The sequence below is a fragment of the Xenia sp. Carnegie-2017 genome, unplaced genomic scaffold, assembly GCF_021976095.1.
Source record: "Xenia sp. Carnegie-2017 unplaced genomic scaffold, XeniaSp_v1 HiC_scaffold_4, whole genome shotgun sequence".
Lineage (NCBI taxonomy): Eukaryota > Metazoa > Cnidaria > Anthozoa > Malacalcyonacea > Xeniidae > Xenia > Xenia sp. Carnegie-2017.
The window spans coordinates 449,139-460,777 of record NW_025813504.1 but is presented as its reverse complement, the minus strand read 5'-3'; the positions used below and the strand labels follow the sequence as shown (position 1 = coordinate 460,777).

At 32.8% G+C, this 11,639-nt stretch overlaps 2 long non-coding RNA genes across 3 annotated transcripts; both read left to right on the top strand.

Moving 5' to 3' along the window:
* Positions 1–1,035: 1,035 nt before the first annotated feature.
* LOC124455692 lies at positions 1,036–2,159 on the top strand. The gene is made up of 3 exons (XR_006951987.1): positions 1,036–1,189; positions 1,271–1,428; positions 2,105–2,159. It is a non-coding gene; the product is annotated as an uncharacterized LOC124455692 (long non-coding RNA).
* Positions 2,160–3,094: 935 nt separating this feature from the next.
* Positions 3,095–8,504, top strand: LOC124455625. Of its 2 annotated transcripts, none has more exons than XR_006951947.1 (4): positions 3,095–3,123; positions 4,669–4,754; positions 5,011–5,061; positions 8,402–8,504. It is a non-coding gene; the product is annotated as an uncharacterized LOC124455625 (long non-coding RNA). The 2 variants fall into 2 exon arrangements; XR_006951948.1 differs by lacking the exon at positions 8,402–8,504 and adding an exon at positions 6,683–6,783.
* The last annotated feature ends 3,135 nt before the right edge of the window (positions 8,505–11,639 follow it).

Sequence of the window (11,639 nt, the reverse complement as noted above, 5' to 3'; positions counted from 1 at the left end):
TCCAAACACCGCACTGCATAAAACATTCATAAGAATTTTAATGCTAAGTACATTTAGCGTTTAAATTATTTTTAATTCATTTTGTTTGTCTATTTCATAATTATAAATAAACCTTGTATGATTTTTGGTTTTTTGTTTAATCATTGGTCAGCAAACATGTTGTAACGATACATGAACTATACAGAATAACTTTTTTCTTGTTTGTTTTTATTAACTTTTCGTTAGCAATATGATTTAGTTTTTCCGACAGTAAATACTATGTTATTTAACGTATGCAAGTTATTCAAAAAATCAACTCTAGCAGCATGGCACAACACTGGTTAGTGTCGTACATGAAAACAACAGAAATGTTGATAAATCTTCTAATTCTAATTGCTTCTTGAAAATTTATGTTCAACTTAATTTCAACTCTCGGCCATTACAGAAACACTTTGATTCCTGTCTTTTCACATGTTACACAATAATTATACATGATTATCACATCACTGAGGTCTGTAGACCAATAACTGCATGACTTAGCTGAGGTATTTAGGCAGAACTCATTCGTAACTTGTTCGTTAAGGTCTGTTTGAACTAGCTGCCTAACATTACATCTGAGTTCGATATATGATCATGTAAAATGTTAGAGTTTGATATTTTCCTCGAGAGTTTTTAGTTGCTTTTTTTAGTCGATGAAAAGCAAAATTGATAAGAATCCATGAGAATTGATAAGAAAATCACGGTCCATCATGCATCTTTATTTCTAAATACTTTTTCAAAACAAAATAAAATCGGTTAAAGCAAAGAACCTCTCCTAGTATGTACGTCTTACATGGTATTTTATTCGTCATCATATTTCATTTATAACTGTTTGAGATTTTCTTACATTTTATTGATTTGTTTTTTTTTTGACGATGAAGACGAAAATCTTTATGATCATCAAGTGAAGATTAGTCAGGTAAGGTTGGTGATTCTTTAGTGGACTTGGGACTAGTAAGATGAATTTTATTTTTTTTAAATGGAAACATCGTCATTAATATTGTGTAGCAATAATATAAATAAAATTAATAAATACTTACGAAATGAACTCACGTGAAAATAGTTTTATAACCATCAAAGTTAGTTAAGTAAACGAGAAATATATTATTATAGGTTTAGTGTATGTAGATATCACAATGATTCACAGTTTGTTTATCATCAACGCTTCAATGTGAGTAGATGTGAGTAGATATGATATATATGATGGATGTATATGGGTTAATGTTTTTTATAGATCAAATTTCCTCTCTAGGCCCTTGTTGGTTTGTTAGTTTGCACCGATCATTTATGCAGTTTAGGAACTTGTGTTTGATTGCTGTGGATGGCAGACGTTTGTGGCTGTTCAAAAGACATCAGGCCATGGAAAAATAATAAGTTTTATTAACGACTGAAGAAAGTAACTGGGGACAAGTAAGATGAATATTTTGAATTTTTTTCAAATGGAAACATCTCTATTAATTGTTAGCAAAAATATAAATATTTACAAAATGAACTTAAATGAAAATAGTTTTATGCAGGTATTGGTTAATGGTTATAGATAAAATTTCCCCTTCAGGATCTTTTGTTGGTTTTTGTGCATATTAGCTTGTAATTATTCAAGTACGTAATTTATAATTAAATTTGAATGAGATATAGTGAGATAAGTTGCAGTATGATATTAAATGAAAGCTTGAACAAGGGCTACAAAGTGAAGGCTTATTTTTATTTGTGTTATCACCTGACATGATTAAGGCAATTATACTAAGATAAAATGAAAAATGCCATGACATTAAATAGTCCACTAAACGAATGTCCAAGGTTAGACAAAAATGATGTCATGGGTAATTGTGGGATATATTTCTGGAAAAACATTGGAGAAGTGTTTTAGGATTTGTTTGTGATTATTTCTTTGAAGCTCAAGGAAAAGTGAATGAATTTATGTATAAATTGTTGGTGATTGATATGAAGGTATCAAGCACTTGTGGTATATTGAAAATGAAGACTTATTTAGTTGAGAAATTTTAAGCATTTATTATGTGCTATTATTTTGTTTACCAGTAATTATGTCTAACTTTACTAAATCAAGTATTTGCTTATTTAGTTTCAGGCCCATTCTCCTGAACACATTCCTCTGTTGTGAAACAATACTTTGGAAAAGTTTGTGCCCTTGCTGGCCACAGTCGGCCAAAGATCATATTTTCACGTGAAGGTGCACCTGATTTTTGTATTATTGGAAAGAGAATTCCTTACATAAGCGTACCTAAAGCTATTTCTTACTAATAGTTTTTATTAACACATTATTTTGTTATGCAATCAAAAAACACCTCTACTATCTGCAATGGACAAGTTGTCAATCAATGAATTCAATGTTTCAAAATAGTAATATTGTTTAAACAGAATTTAAATACTAGGTCTTGAAGCATAGATAAATGGGATCAAACATAACTCATATTTCATCGCAATTGCCAGATGGTCACATAACATTTTCGAACTATTAAATTTATGTATACTAGAAAATTCTTATCCTGTGTTAAAGTGACTGCAACTCCACTTGTTTCAATCTTTTTGCGTCTCCTGTTTTACAGGCTTCCCACGTGTACGCAAGCGTACCTATTTTTGTTAATGTAATTTGTCAAATTCACAGAATGTCCGAAGTGTTTTCATGAGCAGTTGCAAGGTCAACAAAATGGTGACAGAAACGATAAAGTAAGGATTTTTTCTTGCTGCCCAAGCCATCATTCAGTATGATATAAAGAAAATTCCAGTTGAATAATTTAAGAAACAGTCCATTCATAAACAATTTGTGTTTTGCTATTGGTAGATTTACGCAAATTTTATTGGAATTAATGTTTATTTGTAATAACTGTTTATTTGTAGACGATACTTTTTTCAAACACATTTCAACTTTACGATTGTGAGTATACTGAAATGCAGTCATTTACGAAATCTGCTTAGAGAAATCTCCATAAAGCATGTTTTTCCAGCTATGATCTTTTGAATTTGAAATGCTACATTGTAAAAGAAATTATTATTTCTCTTAAGGTCACGAGCTGCAGAAGAAGGCATTCGTGCTATCAGACGGAAGCAAAAACGGTGAAGAAGAGGAGGCTGTTGAAACTTTTAAAGGTGAAAGAATTTTTACAAACATAGCTGTGACATGTTCTTTACTGGATAAAAACTACACGTTTCTATTCTAGATTGCATTTGTAAATTCTTTCAATATCCTAATAACCATTTTAAGAAAATTTCACGCGTCAAGCGTTTGATTCAATCGCCAATAGTTTGTATTGGGTTTTTCTATAAGATAGAAAGTCTGTCTGTTGGCGATTAAATCGAACTTCCAATGCCTAAATGAAAAACTCTTAACATTTTGTTATTACTTTAATACAAAACAAAAGACTTCACAAATTCAATTTAGTTTTTTTGAGCGTAACAGTCTTTAATTCCATGTACAAATCTCCAATTTCTGTTTTTAACACATATCTTTCAGTCTCTTATTAGTTACTGTTAAAAAAAATAATTTTGAACATTTACCAGGAAAAATTCGATTAGAATGATGATAGGAAAACAAAAATAGACAAATTCTCGGTATCGCTAGTATCGAATGAACAAAGATCTTTTTCTTGTTATTTTAAATAATTGCATCTTAAATAGTTATGCAATGAAGTGTGTCATTGACACGCGTAATATCATTTACCATTTGAACATTTACCAGGAAGAATTTGATTAGAATGATAATAGGAAAATAAAAATAGACAAATTCTCGGTATCGCTTGTATCGAATGAACAAAGATCTTTTTCTTGTTATTTTAAATATTTTCATCTTAAATAGTTATGCAATGAAGTGTGTCATTGACACGCGTAATATCACGTTTTTCAATGAATTCTTGCATTTTAGATGAACGGACTACTCTAAATTCTAATACTGTATATCTTACATGCCAATACCCTTAACCTTTTTTCTTCTCATTAGGTGTTGCATGGTAGCGCCTAGTTTGATTCGGTTGTCCAAATTTAGAATCTCCTGTGTTTTTTTTTAAATCTAGTCGACTGCAATCAATGGTTAATCACAAACATTAAACAGTTATACTATAAAACGTTTCATTTGCTGTGATTACAATAAACGGATTGTGTTTTGATTTATGCTTTTAAATATCTTGGTAGAGATTTGTACGGAAAAAAGTAACTTTTTTGTGATTTTGTTGTTTTGTTGGGTAATCATAATTCTTAGAATCTGTGAATGATAAGCTTTCCCCTTAGATGTAGTTACTTTGCTACCATTATGATAAATATTTTTGTTTCGACAATAATTTGTAAAAAAACACCCTTATTTGGCGTGCATCAAATGATTATCGTAGATTTTTGACGATTAACTTTATACAGTTGGATGTTTTAAAACATTGATACAAGTAACATTTAACAAGGATGAGTACAATTTATGAAAATTTTCTTCCTGCGTATGTCTAATTTTTATAAATTTTCATCTATGTTAAGGTTAATAATCACGGAAAGTTGCTTTGTTGACGTACGGCGTTGAATGTTATGATGTTATATGTAATTTAAACGCCTTAATGATTGAATATTAAAACTCTGCAAGCATTCTATTTTAATCTTTTCATTTCAACGAGTGAGAAAGACAAAGATTTGATAAATATGTATTTATGATTGTAGAATTTCCTAAGTTCGATATTCACCTTGGATAATACAGAATTTGTAGAGTTGCCTTCAACGAATGAAAAGTTACTTCATGGATGACGGTAAGTTATATACAATCAAATTTATGCGAGACCCTCGTAAATTGTGTGTAAGCTATACATGCAAAAATATGGATATATTTTCCAACATTTTATCGTAGAACATACATACACTTTATTGATCTTTTACCTCGATAATTTTCGTCTAGAGATTTTATGTCTTTATGCACCAACTATAGATATATCTTTAAGGTTTTTTCTGAGTCGAATTTTATTGACTAAAATACTGTCACACGTTTGGTGACTTTTCAATTGACAGAACGTTACGAGTCTAAAGGTGAAGGAACGGAATATTACCCCGACTATGAAAGTAAGTTATACTATCAAATTTATGTATAAGGCACTTATAAATTGTATCTGCCATACGAAGTGATATACTTTCTAACATTCAACATATAATTCTTGATTATGCTTTTCCTTGTTATCTCGTCATCTCAGGATATTTTACGTCTCCTTGCGCCCAATATTTTTAAGCATTTTCGGTTCCAAATCCCTTCATGAGATTGTTTGTGTAAGATAATAATAATATCCATAATAACTATAAAAATAGCTTAAGAAGCATTTGTGCAAACTGGACGATTTTCCAAAGCTATAGTTTACAAAGTTTAGGTGTTGAACAACACAAAATAAGTCAGTTTTAAGTTAATGTCGTCATCAAAAAAGAGCTTTTGACAATTCAGATGAACCTTCGGCATACAAGTTTCAGGCACCGCGGAGGAGAGATAATTGGGGGGGGCTCATATTCATATATTCATGTTATAATTCTTAAAAAACAATGGATTTCGAAAGATCCTAAGCCTGCAAATATGAATAAACGAATATTAGCCCCCAATTATCGATCCTCCGTGGTGCCTGTTTATTATATGTTCCTTGTCATTTTGAGCAAAAACGCGACAGAGTGTTGGATATGAATAGGTCAAAATATTGTATCATTCTGATTACAAATTGTACTACAATGCGAAATAATATTGGTTAATTTTGGTGAATCTCAGCAGAAACAGATCCGTCCGCCATTTTTTCTGATCCGTTCCGCCGTTCAGTGGTTTTATTTGTTTGAATTTTGTTTCATGAAATAAATTTAGAGGAGTTTGTAAGGATACGTTGTGGCGGCGCCCATATGCCTTCTGGTAGTGGTGTCTCCCTTAAATCGTTCATGGGGTATTCCCCCCTGTCTGTACCCCAGCAAGAACGCCAATGGTTCGGTGTTTCATAGATATACATAGGATTGATACATAGGCGTAGGAACAGATTTAAATTTGCGAGTGGAGTTAAAGTCGACGAGTATAGTATATACTCCACCCTTACTTTTTGAAGCTTTAGGGAGTCTAGTACAAACATTTAAAATGGAGAAAGTCATGAAACCTTTATAATTTAGTTGTACTTTATTACAATACACAAAGTGCAAGTATTGTTCAAAAATCAATACATTGCACAAAACGAACGAATTTAACTAATAGCCTAAAGGATTGGTCGTACTATTTGCAAGCTACGAATTCTAGTTCAATGTCAGACTAAGATGTTTTCACTCTCTGAAGAGTTAAAAATGAACCTTTGTTGTATGTATTAAATGGGTACAAAGAAGTTTATGAGCTTTACTACACAAAGAAGGACGTACGTTTTCATAATGTCGCTTATCGTGCTAATTCAAGTGATATCCATAATTCGCATTTGATCTTAGCATAAATTTTGCTCGTTTGCGGTCTTTACTAAATTTGACAGTATTGATATTGTTATCCTTCTTAAGTCAATTTCTAGTTCGTTCTTGAACTTTCTGTAGTCTGTGTGATGGGTACATAACATAAAACCCCTATATGCACCTATCACAAGTTCAATATTTGCCTAAGATCAAAATTTATTAGTCAAACCTGAGCTCCAGTTCATATCAAATACTGCTATCCGCGTGCAACACTGCATACTTTTTTTTAAAAAAGGCATCGATCGCTGCGGTTCTGACAGTAGAACCTGGTCTCGCTCAAAGATTTTATGGTAGATTAAAGTGAGCCACTTCAGCCATTTGTCAACCTAAAGGACAAGAATGAGCCACACAATATACCAATACAGCCTTCGGTTCTTTTTCTTTGAATTGGGTCTAGTAACTGCATTCAGATGTCGAGTCATATAGGTATTTGCTGCCCCATCATGTGTTTGTTTATGACTGTTCATGTCAGGGGAAGGTTACACGAATAAGGATGTATACAGTATTTTATCAAAAGTTCTCAAAGACGTGTTCCTTTCGAGGTATTTTGGCATTGTGTGGTTTATCTATAAAAATAATAAGATGGTAAACTTACCAGAACGCTCATTTTATACACGTTGCGTGTAATACACAACAGAATTTAAACTTTCAACTTTTCGAGTTGAATTAGATTTTTAATTTCTCATTTTTTGCGCAAGCGTTTGCATACTGCTCTCCCGCTTTTCAAGATTAAATTTTTGCTTTTAGATAAACAATGCGATGCGAAAATACTTAGACGTGGACACATTTTGAGAAATTTTGATGTAAAGATAATTTTCTTGTCATTTAAAAATGTTCTAATTTTTTTGTACAACTTGTGAATTGTTGATATCTTACAGTTCATGGTTGTCTGCTCTCTAATTAAACATCCTACACATCTATGGGGCGCCAAATGTGTTTTTATTATTTTTCATGATTTATTTAATTATATATGATAATTGCATTTAGTAGTTTAGTAGTTTGCTTATTTCAAATAACCAGTTTTGTGACAACGTGCTTTAAGTTTATTATATGAAATAACCAGTTTTACTTCCTTTGATAAAATTTGGTTACATCAAACAACCACCTTTCGCGAAATGGTTATATCAAATAACCAAAATAATTTTGATACACTTGGCGAAGCAAAAAAAGTGAAAACATGATAAGTCCACTCCCCCCTTCGGATTTTTATGTCTTCCGAGAGGTAGCAGTTTTTTCCAACCGAATTTCTATGCGTGCTTTGTGTTTGGTGAACTCTCTAATCGACGATGGTTTCACACAAAGGAAGGATTTTGGTTTTCAATGAATTCCGCCGATTCCTCCGAAAGGCTTGCAACATCATTGACTGATGTTATAGGGCGAGCCATTTGTGAAACTAATCAAACTATTACGAACTCTGCCGAGGTAAGCAGTACATTTGAATAAGTATTTTTCCATTATCTATTATGTATGATGTTGGGAAAGGAAGAAATAAATGCGCATGGTCTTTGGCAATTAAATCAAACTCTGTGTATAAAGTATCAGGTATTGCTTGTTGATTTCCTACAATTTCCATAATGGCGATAATGGAAAAATACCTATTCAAATGTGCTGCTTACCTTGGCAGAGTTCGTAATAGTTTCACGAACGGCTTGCACTATAACATCAGAGAAATATTTATATAATTATTCTTTTACCGAATTAAATATTCTCCATTGTAAGAATGAAAATCCATAATTATGTTATGCTTGAAATATGGAGTATATCTGAAACAATTGAACTTTTTGCAAATACATGTATTCTTAAAAAAAGTGGTTGTTGAGCAGAACATTGTTTTATGAAAATCTTTGCTGTTAGTAAAACAGCATTGGAGCTTTTTATTTTTATATTTTCTACTACATGTCTTAGGTCATCTTACACAACGTTTTGAAATGCTTTTAGATCCATTCAATTTCAGACATCTCATCGGTATAGAAACAATCTTCACTTGGCATAAAGTCTTTTAGTTGTTTATCTCTTTGAAGACTTCTCATATTCTTTGTTTCGTATGGTCATGCAATATCCTTATCTATGATGATAAGAATTATTTATAAATAAAATAATGGAACGGTGTAATAAAGAAGATATTATTTTTATTGTACTTGCATGCTGAAAACAATTGTTTTGTGTTGATGATTTATGAATATATTTTGAGATATTCTCACCTAGGCTTAGTTCACTACCAAAGTTTATTCATCATTACCAATAATGATATTTTACTATAATGCGGTTATGAATTGTTTTGAAACAAAACTACTGACAGTGGCGTAGCTAGGAAAAATAGTCACTCCCGCCAATCCATCTTCGCGCCGAAAGCTGACTAACTAGGGGTCAAAGCATGCTCCCGGAAAATTTTGAAACTAGAGCCTTGGAAACAGCATTCCTGCGATTTCGAGGGCAATTATTTGTTGTACAATAATTTATAAAACCCATTTTGTTAGCTGCATTCTTAATGTAGCAATCGCTGAAACTGCAACTAGCGTGGTACTAAAGGTGGGTTTCTAGAGAACGTTACGCAGGAGACAATTGTCCCCAAAACATAATTTACTCATCACTGCCCCTGCATAACCAGAAAATTTGTATTAGCACAAAATAATATAGTATACGACACTTCTCTAAAGTATAGAGAGATAGATTTTTCTAGTATTCTACTTGTTAGTTTAAACTTGTTTAGATTAAAAGTAGACAGGGATGTATTTTATTCTATGTGTTATGCTTTACTTTTTCAATGAAGTACCATGTATTATACGAACAAATATCAAAACACATACTATACTCATCATTTATAAAGAAAGGCCCCTCCTGGGTTTTTCTACAAATTTTTCAACCACCTCGTTATGCAACACTTCTGATTCCTCTTTCTTTCAATGATATCTTGTGAATAGATATTCTACACAAAGAGCTAAGCGACCTTTGACCTATCTCTTCTATTTCTTAAATAGCTTTTACCCTTTTTAAGCAAGAGAACGACCTCTCTACTGAAGCACTTGCCACTGCCAACACACCATTCAATTTTAACAAATTTACTACCTGACCTAAACTCTGACTGGAGATTAAATTTGAAGATGTATTTAAGAACCTCATTACTGCACTTTGTGAAAGTCCTTTGTCGTTGTAAATGAAGAAAGTTGACTTTCTCCCTAAGCTTGATGTCAAAAAAGAGGACTATATTTATCTTTGAGAAGATTGATCTTCCTGTGGAACTATGCCTTCCATGCAGTAAATAGTTTAGGATTTACAAGGTCTAAAACTCGAACTCATTTAATATCTTGAAATCGTTCATAACATGCCTTTTAATGGAACTAAATAATCTCAAAAATAAAGCTGTTTGTAATTGTATCTACTATCTGCTCCAGTGGGCCTACTTTTCTAGTGCAGTTTGGTAAAACCTAAGCTTGATCTGTGCTATGACACAATAAATGCTTGAAAATTGTCAATCTTGCTTATGCCATAGTTAAAATGGGTTTCATTTTGAAGAATGGACAAAATTGTGGACTGTCTCTAAAATCCATGTAAAAACACACACTAGAAAAACAAAAGAGAAAGCCATCAATAAATGTCACCATGAAATTTAATTGACTCATATCATCCCACTCCAGCTGGTTGTTCAAGCACTCCCTCAAAAATATCTAAAGTTTTTCATAGTTTTTGTGTAATACATTGATTAATCTAGAGCGATAATACCATCTTGTTTCACCAGGGGCAGGAAATCAAGGTTGTTAGATGTGAGAAAAAGCTTTTCTTTTGGGCATTGCTTGTAAATGTGCTGAATGTAGCTTAATAAAAAAAGATTTTAACAGGAGAAATTGATGAGTTTGACCTTACAGACCAGGTTCAATCTATGAGCTGCACAATGAACAAAATGAGCAAAGGATACTCTTAGCTCTAACTACTGAACACCATTAATATGGCCAGACATGACAGAAGCACCATCATATGTTTTAAAACCAGTTTTTCTTTATATTAGAATACTCAACAAGTTTACCTGACAATCCTGGATATTGCCGCATTTCTGTTCATACTCCATATCCACAAATCCTAATTGCCTCTCATGATTTCACTTGCTTTGTCAAACCGAAAGCAATAACACTTAGCTGCTCTTTGGTGGAGACATCAGATGCTTCATCAACCTGACTCATAAATGTGCAATCATTTATTTCCTTTCTGATTTCATCTTCACAATTGTGAATCAGACAGCTGATAAGACCATTTTGAATTTCAGAGACTCAGTAAATCTTCTGTCACCAACTATATCAGATTCTGCTAGTCTACTGTGCAGTCGACGCTCAAATACAGAATCAAACTTAGCAAAACATTCGAGCAACTCTCTATAACTACTTGTCTGGCTACCTTCGGACTCATTGTGACCTCTAAAATGGCAACTCTTGCTTTGACAAATACAGCACGGCCCCAGTAACAGTTTTAAATTTCTCGATTTTGTTCCCTCCTCATTGTGACGCTGAATTCATTTCTTCTAGCGAGGGACATAAGACAATCAATTCAAGAAAACTAGCTCCATACGTTTTCCATGTTCCTAAATGCAGTCAAATGCGATTTAGATTTTCATGCTTCTTAGCATCAGACATAATACTCCGCATATCGTTGTAGCCATTCTTAGTCCACGATGGCGATGTTTTGGGGAAAACATTAGACATGCCATACAAAACACTTTCTGCAAGGTTGTACTGCCACACAGCCAGTCCTTCGCCTCATACCAATCTTCTCTGAAAATGCTTTCCCTTATTTTGGATAGTTAAATCAGGAGTAGGCCGTTCATGAATGATAACATTCTGTCGACTGACGATAGAGAGAGAGGTTTAGCTAATAAGTTATTTACTAAATCAACATCAGTTGAGCAAATCGCAGTCGTACTTGAAGCCATTGTGTCATACACAAATACAAAATAGCAATTTGAGAGTAAACACAATGGAAAATTAATAAGACAATGACAGGTAATTTGATAATCACTAATCGCTGTACTTGTATTAAGGTCAAATAATACAACTCCGCCAATTTAAAATAGCGGGAGTTCGACTATAAAACAGCAGATTTGGAGCATGCGTCAAGTCCCTTAGCCAACCAGAATTCAAAACTTCTTATATAGAATTATATTGTATGTTCCGCCCTCTGAAGATGGGCGGAATACGTGGAGAATT